At 41.6% G+C, this 14,603-nt stretch overlaps 1 protein-coding gene and 1 pseudogene across 4 annotated transcripts in view; one reads left to right on the forward strand and one right to left on the reverse strand.

Annotated features, from left to right (window-relative positions):
• Window positions 1-5,489: 5,489 nt before the first annotated feature.
• On the reverse strand, window positions 5,490-14,142 carry LOC137606406 (solute carrier family 22 member 6-A-like; annotated as a pseudogene).
• camkk1a (calcium/calmodulin-dependent protein kinase kinase 1, alpha a) overlaps window positions 13,605-14,603 on the forward strand; it is a 41,005-nt gene continuing 40,006 nt past the window's right edge. For 3 of the 4 annotated variants that reach the window (XM_068332005.1, XM_068332008.1, XM_068332009.1), the window contains exon 1: window positions 13,725-14,240. The gene's annotated coding sequence lies outside the window, so the exon portion shown is untranslated. Of the gene's footprint in view, window positions 13,666-13,724; window positions 14,241-14,603 lie in introns of those variants that run through there. The other variant, XM_068332007.1, reaches the window with a different exon arrangement.

Raw genomic sequence — 14,603 nt, forward strand, 5'->3', positions numbered from 1 at the left:
TCTTCCTCCGTGTCACCGTACTGTTCCACCCCTCATCCGCCCATCCGCTGTGGACCATCCTCTTTGGACCTGCACCTCCAAGCCCACCAGTACCACCCCTCATCTATCCATCGGCTGGGGTCCTCCTTCCTTTCTTCCTCCGTGCCGCCATACAGTCATCCATGCAGCTGTAATTGTGCCTTGAATTTACCAATAGGAAACATGTATCGAAGTCAACAACCCCAATCTCCTAACTTTAACCATATTGACCCTGACTCTATCTGGCCTATCTGCCACTCTCTGTCTCTCTTTCTCTTACCCTGTTCTTATCTTCCTTTTATTTCTTTTCCACCAAACCGGTCAAGGCGGATGGCCACCCAAAAGATCTGGGTCCTGCCCGGAGTTTCTTTCTCATCGAGGGAGTTTTTCCCCGCCACTGTCGCTTATGCTCTGGAGGGTTCAGTTGGGTTTCTCTGTCTGTTAAAGCGCTTTGAAATGTCTGCTGCCATGATTAAGCGCTATGTAAATAAAGACTGATTGATTGATTGATTAGTCCTACATAAATGAAGGTTGATTGATTGATTGATTGATTGACTGGTTGTCTGAGAGAAGTGCAACAATGGTTGTATCGTCTGAGTATTTTAGATATGATGTGGTGGGTGAGATGCTGAGGCAGTCATTGGTGTAGAGAACTTTCAGGAAAGGGCTCAGCATGCATCCCTGTGGTGCTCCATACCTCCTCTGTGGATGGAGCCGGGTGTTCTGGGTCTGTTGTTTACTCTTTGGACTTCTCTTCTTCGCCTGTAAACACCAACCATACGTATATCTCATCTCACCGTAATGTAAATTGTATACTTTTTTTTAAATTTTATTCCTTATTCCTTATTGCTTCTTTTCCACCTTTTAATGCACAGGCACCGCGTCAAGTTCCTTGTATAGTAAACTTTACTGTACTTGGCAATAAAACTTTTTCTGATTCTGATTCTGGTGGAAGGGCTCTCAGATGAGACGTCCTGGTTCTCATTGGATTCTCTGGCTTCCTCCCATCTCCAAAAAACACACAATGAACACATTCTTCTTCTTTTCTTTTCGGCATTTCCCTTCAGGGGTCACCACAGTGAATCAGTGTCCTACATCTAACCCTGTCTTCTGCATCCTCTTGTCTCACACCAATTACCTTCATGTCCTCTTTCACTACATCCATAAACCTTCTCTTTGGTCTTCCTCTAGACCTCCTGCCTGGTAGTTCAAAACACAGTCCTCATATATGTCCTGCACCGCTCTAACATACTTCTCTGCCACTCTAGACTTCCTTAAACAATACCACAGTTCCTCTCTGGGCACCCTGTCATCAGCTTTCTCCAGATCTACAAAAACACAATGCAGCTCCCTCTGGCCTTCTCTGTACTTCTCTATCAACGTCCTCAAAGAAAATACTGCATCTGTAGTACTTTTTTTTGGCATGAAACCATACTGCTGCTCACAAATGCTCACTTCTGCCCTTATTCTAGCTTCAGCTACTCTTTCCCATAACTTCATTGTATGGCTCATCAGCTTTATTCCTCTGTAGTTGCCACAACTCTGCACATCTCCCTTGCTCTTAAAAATGGGCACCAGCACACTTCTCCTCCATTCCTCAGGTATCTTCTCACTATCTAAGATCCTGTTGAACAACCCAGTCAGAAACTCTACTGCCACCTCTCCTAGACACTTCTATACCTCTACAGGTATATCATCAGGACCGACTGCCTTTCCACTCTTCATCCTCTTCAATGCCCTCCTCACTTCATCCTGACTTGTCTTTGCTACATCCTGGTCCACAACAGTCACCTCTTCTAGTCTTTGTTCCCTCTCATTTTCCATGTTCATCAACTCTTCAAATTACTCTTTCCATCTTCCCATCACACTACTGGCACCTGTCACCTGCCTGTTTCCATCCTTATCCTTAATCACCCTAACCTGCTGCACGTCCTTCCCATCTCTATCTCTCTGTCTTGCCAACCGGTCTAGATCAGTCTCTCCCTCCTTACTGTCCAACCTAGCATACAAGTCATCATAAGCTTCTTGTTTGGCCTTTGCTACCTCTACCTTCACCTTACGCTGCATCTCCCTGTACTCCTGTCTACTCTCCTCAGTCCTCTCAGTGTCCCACTTCTTCTTAGCTAACCTCTTTCTCTGTATACACTCCTGTACCTCCTCATTCCACCACCAAGTCTCCTTATCTACTTTCCTTCCAAATGACACACCAAGTACTCTCCTACCTGTCTCCCTGATCACATTAGCTGTAGTTGTCCAGTCATCTGGAAGCACCTCCTGACCACCCAGAGCCTGTCTTAACTCCTTCCTAAAATTCATGCAACACTCTTCCTTTTTTAGCTTCCACCATTTCGTCCTCTGATCTGCCTTTGCCCTCTTCATCTTCCTCACCACCAGAGTCATCCTACACACCACCATCCTATGCTGTTTGGCTACACTCTCACCTACCACTACTTTGCAGTCACTGATCTCTTTCAGGTTTACACGTCTACACAAGATGTAGTCTACCTGTGTGCTCCTACCGCCACTCTTATAGGTCACTCTATGTTCCTGCCTCTTCTGGAATAAAGTATTCACTACAGCCATTTCCATCCTTTTTGCAAAGTCAACTACCATCTGTCCTTCTGCGTTCCTCTCCTGGATACCAAACCTGCCCATCACCTCCTCATCACCTCTGTTTTAACATGTCCATTGAAGTCTGCTCCAATGACAACTCTCTCACTTCTGGGCATGCTCTGCATCACTTCATCAAAGTCCAACCAGAATTTCTCCTTCTCCTCCAGCTCACATCCTACCTGTGGAGCATACCCACTAACAACATTGAACATCACACCTTCTATTTCTAGCTTCAGACTCATCACTCTATCTGACACTCTTTTTATCTCCAGGACATTCCTAACAAACTCCTCCTTCAAGATAACTCCTACTCCATTTGTCTTCCGATCTACACCATGATAGAACAACCTGAACCCTGCTCCTAAAATTCTAGCCTTGCTACCTTTCCACCTGGTCTCCTGGACACACAGTATGCCTACCTTCCTCCTCTGCATCATGTCAACCAACTCTCTACCTTTTCCTGTCATAGTTCCAACATCACGTCCCTACTCTCAGTCCTATATTCTTGGCATTCCTCTCCTCTTTCTTCCTACAAACACACTTTCCTCCTCTCCTTCTTCAACCAACAGTAGTCAAATTTCCACCCGCACCCTGTAGGTCAACAGCACCGATGGCGGTTGTTGTTAACCCGGGCCTCGACCTATCCGGTATGGTAGTCATAGGTTTGACTCACATGTTTGATTTGGCAAATGTTTTACGCCGGATGCCCTTTCTGAACCAACCCTCTGTATTTATCCGTGCTTGGGTCCGGCACAATAAGACACTGGCTTGTGTCCTCTTGCGGCTACACAATGAACACAAATTGGTAACTCTAATTTGCCCATAATCTTTGTCTGTAAGTATGATTGGTTGATTCATGTGTCCAAGGGATAAAATGGTGAGTTGTCTAGACTGACCCTTCAATCTGCCCAGTGCCGGCTGGGATAGACTCCAGAAACTTTCTGTTTCCTTCAAATAAATTTTACAATCACAGGATTTTTTGCTGCATCGGCAAAAGTATTGATGAACATACATTTGGGTTCCAAAGATGTCCAGGTAGCTCAGGTGCCTGGTTGTGTCACAAGGGGTAGTGGCCTTATGTATTGCGACTAACCAAAACATGCTTTTGGCCAACTGCTTCAAGCCAATAAGTGGTGTTACTTTTACCATTTATGTACAAGGCTTCTGTGATTTTTTTGACAGCACCAGTATATAAATATGCTTGATGAAATGTATCCAACGGTAAAGGAGATCCACACAGATCAGATCTCAATCTTCTGTCATTGTCTCAAAAAATTTGTTCTGAAGCAACTCTGCTATAAGCCCGCAGGCTCACACAGACAAGAAATTTAGGAGAGATATTTTTAACATTCCCTAACTATATTCAATTTTTTGAATAGTTTGTGTCTCCTGAGAAAGTAAATAGTGAACTTGTGTTCATCTGAACTATGTCACATAACCTGTTAAGACCCATATGTAGGAAGTTTCTGTTTTTACAGAACTTTTTTTGTCTTTTTCAGATGCTATCAAAATTATGGCGTACATGTTTTCAATGATACTGTAGATAACAAATATTATAAATATATATTTTGATATAATATAATATAATTTATAATATTATAAATATATAATATAAATGCTTTTATTGTTTATATAATCATTTATTGGTGTACAGTAATCCCTCGTTTCTCCAGAACCACCTGTGAAAAACGAAATTCCACAATATAGTGACAAACTATTTCTCTTATTATTTAAACTTTAGTTGATTAACTTGTAGTTTAAATTTTTATGAACCATTCCCATATTGATATTAAACCACCTTATAGCTGTATTACCTTTTCCCACTCTCTTACAGACTATTTAAAGCACTTTTGTGTTTCACGGAAGTGCTCTACGTTCCGTGAGTCTCGGAACGCAGCGCACTTCCGGATGCTGTCAGCCAATAGCATGAGCGTACAGTATCACGTGACTTCCTACTAAAAATCCACAATGTAGTGAAGCCGTGCATCTTGAAGCACGTACAAGCGAGGGATTACTGTATATAAACTTCCCTTTCAGTTTAGTGACCAAAAAAGCAGCCAAAACAACAGAACGGGACATTTTTGTCAGAACATTTTTAATGATATTGAAATGTGGTGACAGTTTTAAGAGGAGGACAGAAATTTCCGTCAGGTTATTTCATTTTATCATGTTGTGAGATGATGTTGGGAATCGTCGCCTCAGTGCTGCAGTCAACTAGTCACCATCTCTGAAGATTCAAGATACAAAGTCCTCACAACAAAGGCAGCATCCATTTGCTTTGACTTCATCACTGCTGCTTGTTGCTACACATGGATTTCATGTTTCTGTCAGTTAGCATCTTGTCTGTCCGCTGAGTCAAGTCAGGTCAAACCTGCAAGCTGGAGCTGGTCCAGATGACACGATTTTGTGTTTGAAATATGACAATGATTCATGTAGAACAGACAAAGATGTTGTTTTAGATGTTAAACATTAACAGGACCAAGTCAGTGGGTTGTTGTTGTTGTTGTTGTTACCCAGCTCTGTGACGTACTGTAGATCTGGAAACTCCTGCAACAGCAGATTAACATTTTGATTAATCTGCAAAAGGCAGATATTTTATGTTAAGGATTAAACTGACATCTTTAAGAAAGGCCTAAACATTCATTTCTCTCGTCTGACAGTTTGTGGTCACATCAGAGCATTTAGATTAACAACAGTGTGACAGCATCATTTAAAAAAATATTTTAAAATGCACTCCAGATTTTTTTAGACTTAGCGGAGCAGCTTTTCTTTAGGACAGATTGGTAATCATTCTGAATACAGGAGGTCCCCTAAAGCTTGAAATATAATTATTTGTATTAATGGGGGAAAAAAAGGAATCAGCTGAAAATTTCTTTAAATTTGGGGGACAGCATAAAGTTTGGGAGTTTATTATCTGAGTAGAGGACAAGATCAACCATCGTGACAGGGGAAGTTTGTCATCTAGACCCTTTAACTACATTGCTATGTATATGATTTTTTTTGTGTGAGACGCTGCTAGCTGGTAGCTCACCAATTTCTTTCCACCACTGCTGCCCCCCATACACCAAACCAGGCAGAGCAGGGAGGACCTGGGAAATGTAGTCCATCAGCACTGTTAGCATTCTTTTACTGTGTTTGTTCGGACAGAAAGTGAGACATTTTCTCATCATCAGACAAACAGTACCTGAAGGAGTCAATGACCTTTGTCAAAAGACTTTTAGTATCACTGTGATTTAAGAATGAGAGAAGAAAAGGTATTAAATGGTAGAACTCAACCAAGATTTGAGTCAGGACCCAATTCTCTGGCCTAAATCCTGGACGACAACTTTGAATATTTCCACTAAAGTCTGAAGGAATTAGTGACATCTGATTCATGATTACTAGAATGTTTTAATGGCTTCCAATTAATCCAGATTTTTTACAGAAGCACATTAAGATATTAAATTTTGAGAACTCTAGTTTTTAACAAAGTCTGTTAAATCGAATGTGACCTCGTCCTGAATTAAAACGGTGGGGGCTGCCATGCTTCCAATTCTCGCCATTGTAGAGACAAACCCCATTCCTGGTCTGCCTGAAAAGACATCGGCACACATCAGAAAACAACAAATATAACAGATACGTAAGTATAGCAGCAATCAAGAGAGAAAATGCATCACTCAACCAACCAGTGGTGGTTGAGAGATCCTGCAAATTTTTACTCCATCTGCATTCATTTACACTGAACAGCTAATAAGACTTCTCCAGGTCATTCCATCTACGACCAGTTCAGAGTCAATAGCCTCCCCATTAAGACCTGTTCCTGTGGATTTGAACCAGTAGTCTCACCTGATGACAGTGGGGTAGAGCTCTCCGGTATACAGGTAGACAGTTGTGAAGGAGGCTGAGGTAAAAGCTTTACCCAGACATGCTAATGTGGTCCTGATGGGCTGCATATCTGTGGGCGGGGAAATATAATAAACATGTGGTCTTTATTTCTATATTAGTCCGAGTGAGTTATTAGAATGAAGCGTATAGGAGTGTATTGGTGCTTTTTCTTACCTCTGGGGATGAAGATGTTTGTAAAGATGACCAGGCAGCCACGAAGAGACAAGTGGCTTTAGAGACCCCCCCAGGAAAGAAAGCCTATCCAGAGCCATTCATTTGGCAGGAATATCGAAAGCTCTGAAAGATGAGCTGCATCAGGTAGATGTTCACCTGGAACAACCAGTACCCAATGACAGAAGAGGAATAATAATGATATTAATAACAATAGCAAGTATTTCAAATAACAGACAGAAATAAACAAAGATTAAAGTGAGCATTCAAGACGAAAAGTTCAAAAATATGAAGTATGTCTCTATGGTGTCTTTTCACCCTACAACCAGGTCCTGTTTACATGACATGATTTCTTTTCATTTAAAAAATGTTTGGTCAGTCCAGTAGATGGTGCTGTAGTGTTTAAAAAGAGCATCATAGAATGACATGGGATGTAGGATACTCATCTATCATCTCTTGTAACATAGATGATCAGAGGATCTTTACTCAGCTCGGTCCGCTTCAAATACTTTAAGTTCTTCTAAGTCAGTATCTTTCCATATAATTTATTTATTCAAGATGACTTCAGTCTGGCCCCCGAGATGAGCTGGCATCTCATCTAGGGTGTACCCTGCCTCTTTGCCCATAGCCAGCTGGGATAGTCTCCATCAGACCTGTGACCTATAAGATGGATACATGACAATTGTGATTGTTTCTTCTGCAGGAAAATGGATGGATGGACTTCAGTTTCTCCTATTTTCACTGATTGATTGTTAGTGAAGGAATAAACCTATAACAACCTGGTCAAATCAAAATTGTTGTGGTTCCAGTTCAAACTTTCCCGCTCTTCCTGGGTATCCTGGGTTCGCTCCCACTCAATCCACTCATTCCGGTCACCTGTGTTGCTACAACCACCTGCTTCCAATTCCAATCAGGCTCTGCCTACTTAAGCTCGGCTCAGATATCAGTTTGTCATCAGATTGTCACCAACCCTTCCTACTCTTCTGGTGTCTTAGACTTTGAGAGATTTTGTTTGTTCCCTTGTCCGTTTCATTTACCTGTGATTTTTGCTGTTGGTCTGTTCCTTGCCTGTTCTTCAGAAACCTGTTATAGCAGTTTTTGTTAATTAAACTATGAATGTGGACTTTCCCCCTGGTCTTCTGCATGTGGGTCCCAAGCCAACCCGTAACATCTATAGCTGTTTGATCTAATCAACCATAAGCTTTTTTTTAACAGATCTTTAACCAGAAATGATTTGCGAGACAAAGACATAACTTTGAACAGTTGTTCATTGGCTGATTGGTTGATACATTTCCTCTGAAGACTGCATGTGAATTATACTTGAGTAAGATAATGAACACCTCAAGGATGGCAGTTCACACAGAATTTAAACATGGTGCAACAAGGCATAGTTTATCTTAGATAAGAAGGAGCAAAATCCAGCTGTAGGTTTCTGTGACAGGAGAACAGTGTGGATGAACACTGACAATTGTATTACCAATGGCAAATTGCCTGACTGATGGCATGTGAGCATCTTCAAGAGGACAAATTCATGACATTTAATTAATCCCGTGATTAAGATTCATACCGATGGTAATCTTTTCCATCTATACATGATCCAAAACTTAAATATGAAAGAAGGTCTAATTGAATTTAACAGTAGCTCTTTGCTCAATAACAAGGAGACTCACTCTAAACTGTTGCAGGTCCATCACTAGCCCATAGTATGCAAAACTAGGGGCAAACCTGCAGAAGAGGATGGACTAGTGACACACTGGGGTATAGATGGACAACATGTTTGTGTGTTGTTACACATGTGTCTTTTCTTAATTTTCCTTCGGGGATCAAAAACAGTATATTAAATTAAATTAAATTAAATTAAATTAAATTAAATTAATTAAAAGGTAAATGGATTCAGGTTGAGTTAACAGAGGAGTTTTCTTCTGACCAGGCAGCAAGAAGACAAATGGAGATTCGTCTCATTCCTCTGGTCCTCATCAGATCGTACGCTGTGAACGATGAATGACTCATCTCGATCTCCTTTTTCATTTGAGAGTCTAAAACCTGCAGTTCACATGAGGCTGATCTCAGCTTCTGATATGTGGCACACAACTTTATATATGTGTGTTGGAGGTGTGGTTAGAAAGACAAGTTATCTTGTTATTTTGTTGACCATCTCTGGTTTTCCATTGACTCGAGCGACTCGATGAAGGCTCTGTACTGCCTCATCAGATCGACCATTCAGAACCATCCAACGAGCCGACTCTGAGCACCACCTGGATGATCAGTGATTGACCTTAGAGCTTTCTTTTATTAGAACCCAATGCAGTAAAATCACCTGACCATTTACTAAATATAGGAGAACCACCTGGCCAATCATAGAGTACAATAGCTAGAAGCATTACTTTTGAAAATCTACACTGACCAGGTCAGGGCAAAGAACAGGAAATGTGGGGCACAGACAGCCACGTACAGCTTCCTCCAGTCTCTCAGCAAATAAGCAATCGCTGCCAGGATCAGCTGACCAAATGTGTAGGAAAAGGAACTGAGTGTGCCCACTATTGTCCTCGCTTTAGTTGGGATCCGCTCCATTTCTACAGACAGACAGGCCAACAGACAAGTCAATGAATCTTTGAGGACACATCATTGGTTACTTTTCCAGGATTCATAAATGACACTGAACATGCAGCTTATGACAGAAAGAAAGAAAGACAGATTCTGATTGGTTCATTTTAGAGTTCAACTACAACAGACAATGAAGAAAGAAGTTGCACCTAAACATGAACACAGCCATATAGACATTTACAGTTCGGAAGGATCACCTGTCTGACAGACTGCCGAAAATGATGGCTCCTGTTAAAACTCCTCCCATGTAGGTGGTCTGAATCATTTGTTTGAGAGGACGCAGCAAACACACCAAATCCCACTGAAGGCAAATTTGTTATACAAACCCTAATGAGACAGTGATCAATACCACATAAAAGTAAACAGTGAATCATATTTTCATTCCTGTTCCACTGGACTGCACTGGGTCTACATGCAGTTGGGCACCCTTGGCATTTGTACAATTCTGGGTTTAACCACAGGCTACTAGTAGATTCCCATATCTCCAGAGCATTTATACCAATTTATCACACACCATGAACAAAAACCTCTGCCCATCCTGGTATCTTGTTATGATGGGGAGGCTTATGTGCCTCAAGACCCTGTAGAAGACACTGATAGGTGCTTTTGAGCCAGTGGCAGGTTGAATTTATCCCAGCAAGTGTAAGATGTTGATGTCCAGCGATCTACATCAGTCAAAACATTCAGAAAGGGAAGTATAATGCAGCACTATACACTTTTACCTGCTCAGTAAGAACCATAGTGATTGCAATAATGCAGTAATTCTATTACATGAGGAATGTTAACACTTGAATCACATGGTGGGATCTGGATTTACAGTCTTTTGAGTCCACAGTGCTCTATAAACAAGAGGCACAGATGGCAAGAGCTAATGACCAATTAGGAGAGTAGTTGGTTATATGTTTGACCCTTTGGCCTAACTCCAGAGATAGGGATAATATTTGGTTTGGTTAATGTACATCTCAGACCACAGAGAGTATACGGTCCATAAAAGTGGTGTCAGGGTGAGAGAGTTCAATATAACGTGTGTTTTCTATTGTACTGATTATTCTCTCTGCTTCATCTGCAGCAATTTGCTGGATTTTTGAGGAGTCTGTACTTGACTGGAGTCTGAGACGTTATATCAGTATGTGCTTACTCTAAAAAATGTCACCCAAAGGTCCACAGCTGTCTTAGGCCACTTGAATCGACATCCATTCTGTCTCCCAAAAAAACACTATTAAGTTGTTAAAACCTGTCCATAGATCCTCACAGCTGTTTCCTACATGACTAAAATCTCTTCACAAATTTGTGTGAATGTTGGTGAGCGTGTTTTTTCTCACACTACACCTCAGAGACGGTGGACAATAGGAACAAAGAGCAGTTGAACGTCCATCTATCCAAGTATCCTTCTGTCTGTATCTGGCTAATGTTGGCTGAACTGCTAGCATCTAGCAGTTGACATTGAGGCTCCACAAACCTGATCAGCAGTAAGAAATGATGTCAGAGTAAAGACCTTCATTCATGAAATGTAACAGAGCCAGAATAAGATTTACCCTCTGCAGCGGTCTAGTCTAGTTCCTGTAGAGTCCAGAGGTATGAAAGCTTTCATCAGCTCCATCTGATCCATCTAAAACAACCAATCACAGTCATCCAAACCATAAGATAAATAATAAGAATAATAAGAAGTAAAGTATTAACATAACATCTTTCCCAACTAGATGTTGTGTCATTACTGCTGTTGTCTGAGCATGCAAATGCAACCCAATCGTATATCTGCGCTATCCTGTAGACCAGACGTGTCAAACTCAAGGCCCGGCGGCCAAATGTGGCCCGCGAGAGCATAAAAGGTCAGAGTTTCTAAAAGTAAATAGGTCCAAAGTGTGCTTTGACCAAAACTACATTTCCCACGATGCAGTTATGCAGCCCATTTTGACTTTGACAAAAATGTTTTGAACAAAGTTAATTTAATGTCCTAACTTGTGTTTGATATTATTTTTCTTTATTCATGGAATAGTTTGATCTTTGATTGATGGAGTTCTGTGGGTTTAATAACCTGAGAAATTAAAACGATTTGTTAGAACAGAGAAACAAACAAACATGTTTTTTTCTGTACAACTCTGAGGTTTAACTTAAATAAGTAATAAATTCAGAGTTGTTTAATGTTAAGAAGTAGTTAATTTATTTTACATTACATTGATTTACATTTATTAGTTACATCTGTCCCTTTGAGGACAGCCATTATGCTGATGTGCCCCTCGGTGAAAATGAGTTTGACACCCCTGCTGTAGACCTACACCTGACTTTGTGGCATTCACTTACCACACAGACAAATAAAAAGACTTCACACTTCCTCTGATCTCACAGGAGAGCGTGACACACTTCCATATTCTCTCCCCCAGGAGGAAGTCCCCACGGTGACATTGGGATCCAAAGGTAAGAAGGGAAGAGGAAGAGAAACTCATTAGCGAGAGCTTTTTTTTCCACCCTGAGCCTCGGGGGAGGTATGTGTGTGTGTGTGTGTGGGGGGGGGGGTGAGGAACATCAGCAGGAGTGCTGTCCCAGAGAAAAAATACAAACAAGGATAGCAGCTGAGAAAACTGCTTTAGCAAGATGATGCACTAACAAAAAGGTTCCACTCAAAACATTTTAAAATACATTCATTTGGTCAGAGGTTGGATGAATTATTCCCATTTCTTGTTGCAGGAGCACTTAACAGGATGCAAACTCCTTTCTGATTGAAATGAGTGCAACACTCAAGAAACAGAGGGCACCAAAGGATTGTTTTTAATATCTTTTGAGTATTTTTTGTACATATAGATCCACATAAAACTTAAATAAAGGGATGGGTGATGAAATCCTGATAAAATACAGGAAATAAAGCACAACGTTTCAGACTTTGTGCAGATAACACTCCCAAGGACTTACTTTTAAAAGCAAAGAAAAACAACTTAAGCTGTAGACAAAAGAAAGTATTGCAGACATTTTTTTATGATTCTTCTGCTTTTCCTTCCCTGCCAATGAGTCTCACATCATTTTTCTTATACTGGCTCCAATTAACCATGAATCACTCTTACTTTACAGTATGCACATACAAGGCTGTGTGCATGTTGTTATGCAGGGTGACTCACGGGAGAATAAACAGATACACATCTTGAAAAAACTGCTATGAGGGAAAAACAGGCTGTAAAATACTTCAAATTTGGTGATGTTTGTGCTGTGAGGAAGGACATTCTGCCCCTTATCCCATTGTGTCACCCATCATTGTGCCAAGAGCCTGAAGCTGTTGCCAAGAAACTAAATGAACTTGTGATGAACTTCCCCTTCGGCAGCGACTCTCAAAGGGTGCTGGGTGCTGAGATATAGTCTATCTGTTGAAATCGCAGTGACGGTAGATAAAAGGCTTTGGAGCAATGCAGTATTCACAGAGAATGCAGTATAAATATGATTAGAGTTCAACTAATCAGAAAACAACTATCTTTTAAATGTTTCCAATCATTTGTCTCCAAAAAAGTTGAATAGTTGATATTTCCAGCTTCTCAAACATGAATCCTTCCTTGGAAATTGTCATGATGATTTCTTATTCATTTATTTATTACAATTTTTAAGAGACAAAAAACAACAACAAAAAAACATGTACTTTCAATGAGGAACCGCTTTCAAGGCAGCTATGCAATCACAAGGAGAAATGAATTCAACACGCAGTCAGATTCTTCATACGGGGTTTGGTTATCATTTCTCATAGCCGTTAGGATCGTGATTTCTATTATGAGATGTATTTTTATTCAGGGAGAATGAATCATGTCAATGTGGGCCTGCTAGGAGAACCAGTGCATGTGAGTGTGAGCGTTTTAACATTTCACAATCGTCAGTTAGTTAGTGAAGAGTTGCTTAAAATCCTTTGTCAGTTATGTCACTCCTCAGTCACCCATCATAAATATAAACTCCTAGACAGCCCCCTAACTGAGCTGTTCTGGCATTATATCATCTCTAAAGAATGTGGAATATTACATGGATCTAGATTAAAGGTGATGGAATTTTTGTCCAAACATCGTTGAGTTCAAGCAAAATTCTTTTATCCCATGATGGTTGCCAGGTCGCTGCCAAAATTCTATGGGTTCTTCCTGAAGTTCTTCTCTTTCTCTCCAAACCATTTCAATTAAAATCAGATGCAATATTTTTAAAACTGTCCTTCAGGTTTATATGATATTCCTGGGGAGTCTATCCTGGGCTGCAACTTTGTGCTATTGGATGTGAATCCAGTTCAGAAAGACTGAAACAGTCTTGAGACATGTTGTCAGACTTTAGTGACCCAAATCGGCCAGCAGGGGCGCTAGATTTATTTTTCCGACTTGAATTGACAATCCTGTCCCTCATGAAGGAACCTGACAGAAGATTTTGCGTGTGTTAAATGAGGTGAATGAACGTGCGCATCGATTCCCTGCGCGTTTACGGGTTCGTTCCGTCATATAAATAATAAATGGCGCTGCAGTGTTGCGGCGGCGGACGGATGTGAGGAACAGGGTGGATCTTAGGACCCATGGCTGCATTTTTCTCGTTGAAAAATTAAAGTTCTGGTTATCTGGGCGCGTTTGGACGTGCCACAAAGCAGGCTTAAAGTATTTTGAGAGAGACGCCTGTACCGCTGGGTGCGCACGGTAGTGGCGCAAGGACGGCCGTTCTTGCGGGCTGTCGGTCCCTACGGTCAGCCGCTGGAGACAACGGAGGACGCGGTCAGATCCTCTGCCAGTGTTTCCCGGAAGAGACGCTGGGGGAACATGGGACGCGTCTCAGGTCAAGAGCTGATCCTGTCTCACGTCTAGCACACACAAGCCAGCCGTGGATCTCTGTCGGTCCGGGCGTGGGGAGTGGAGTGAACCAGACGCGGGACATCCCGACCTCCCCCTGGATCCTCTTTGGCCAGAACGCGTTAAAAAAAAAAAAGAAAAAAAAAAAAAAAGGGGCTCAAACGCGCACCAGCACTCATTTTGGTAAGAGAAACTTTTCAAATGATTTGAAGTGCGTTATTGATCCGACGTGAACACCGGCAGCAGGTGCCGTGGGAATAGGGAGCGGGAATAAAGATCGGTCGGATTCCACGACGCGTTTTATTGCCGTGCGCTAAAAATGCTGATAAAGGTTATTGAAACAGCCGCAGTTAGGTTTTACGCTGCGTGGCAATCAATCAATCAGTCATGTGTCACTAGTGTGTTCCACGCACCTGTCATAAAAAAAGAAAACAGGTGTTGCTTTTTCTGCGATGAGGGGTTTTAGTTCACCGTCCCATCAGGGGAAACCCCCCCCCCCCCCAGGATTCTCCCCCACCCCCCGGAGAAGCACTCAAGTCAGTTCGT

The sequence above is a fragment of the Antennarius striatus genome, chromosome 13, assembly GCF_040054535.1.
Source record: "Antennarius striatus isolate MH-2024 chromosome 13, ASM4005453v1, whole genome shotgun sequence".
NCBI classification, from domain to species: domain Eukaryota; kingdom Metazoa; phylum Chordata; class Actinopteri; order Lophiiformes; family Antennariidae; genus Antennarius; species Antennarius striatus.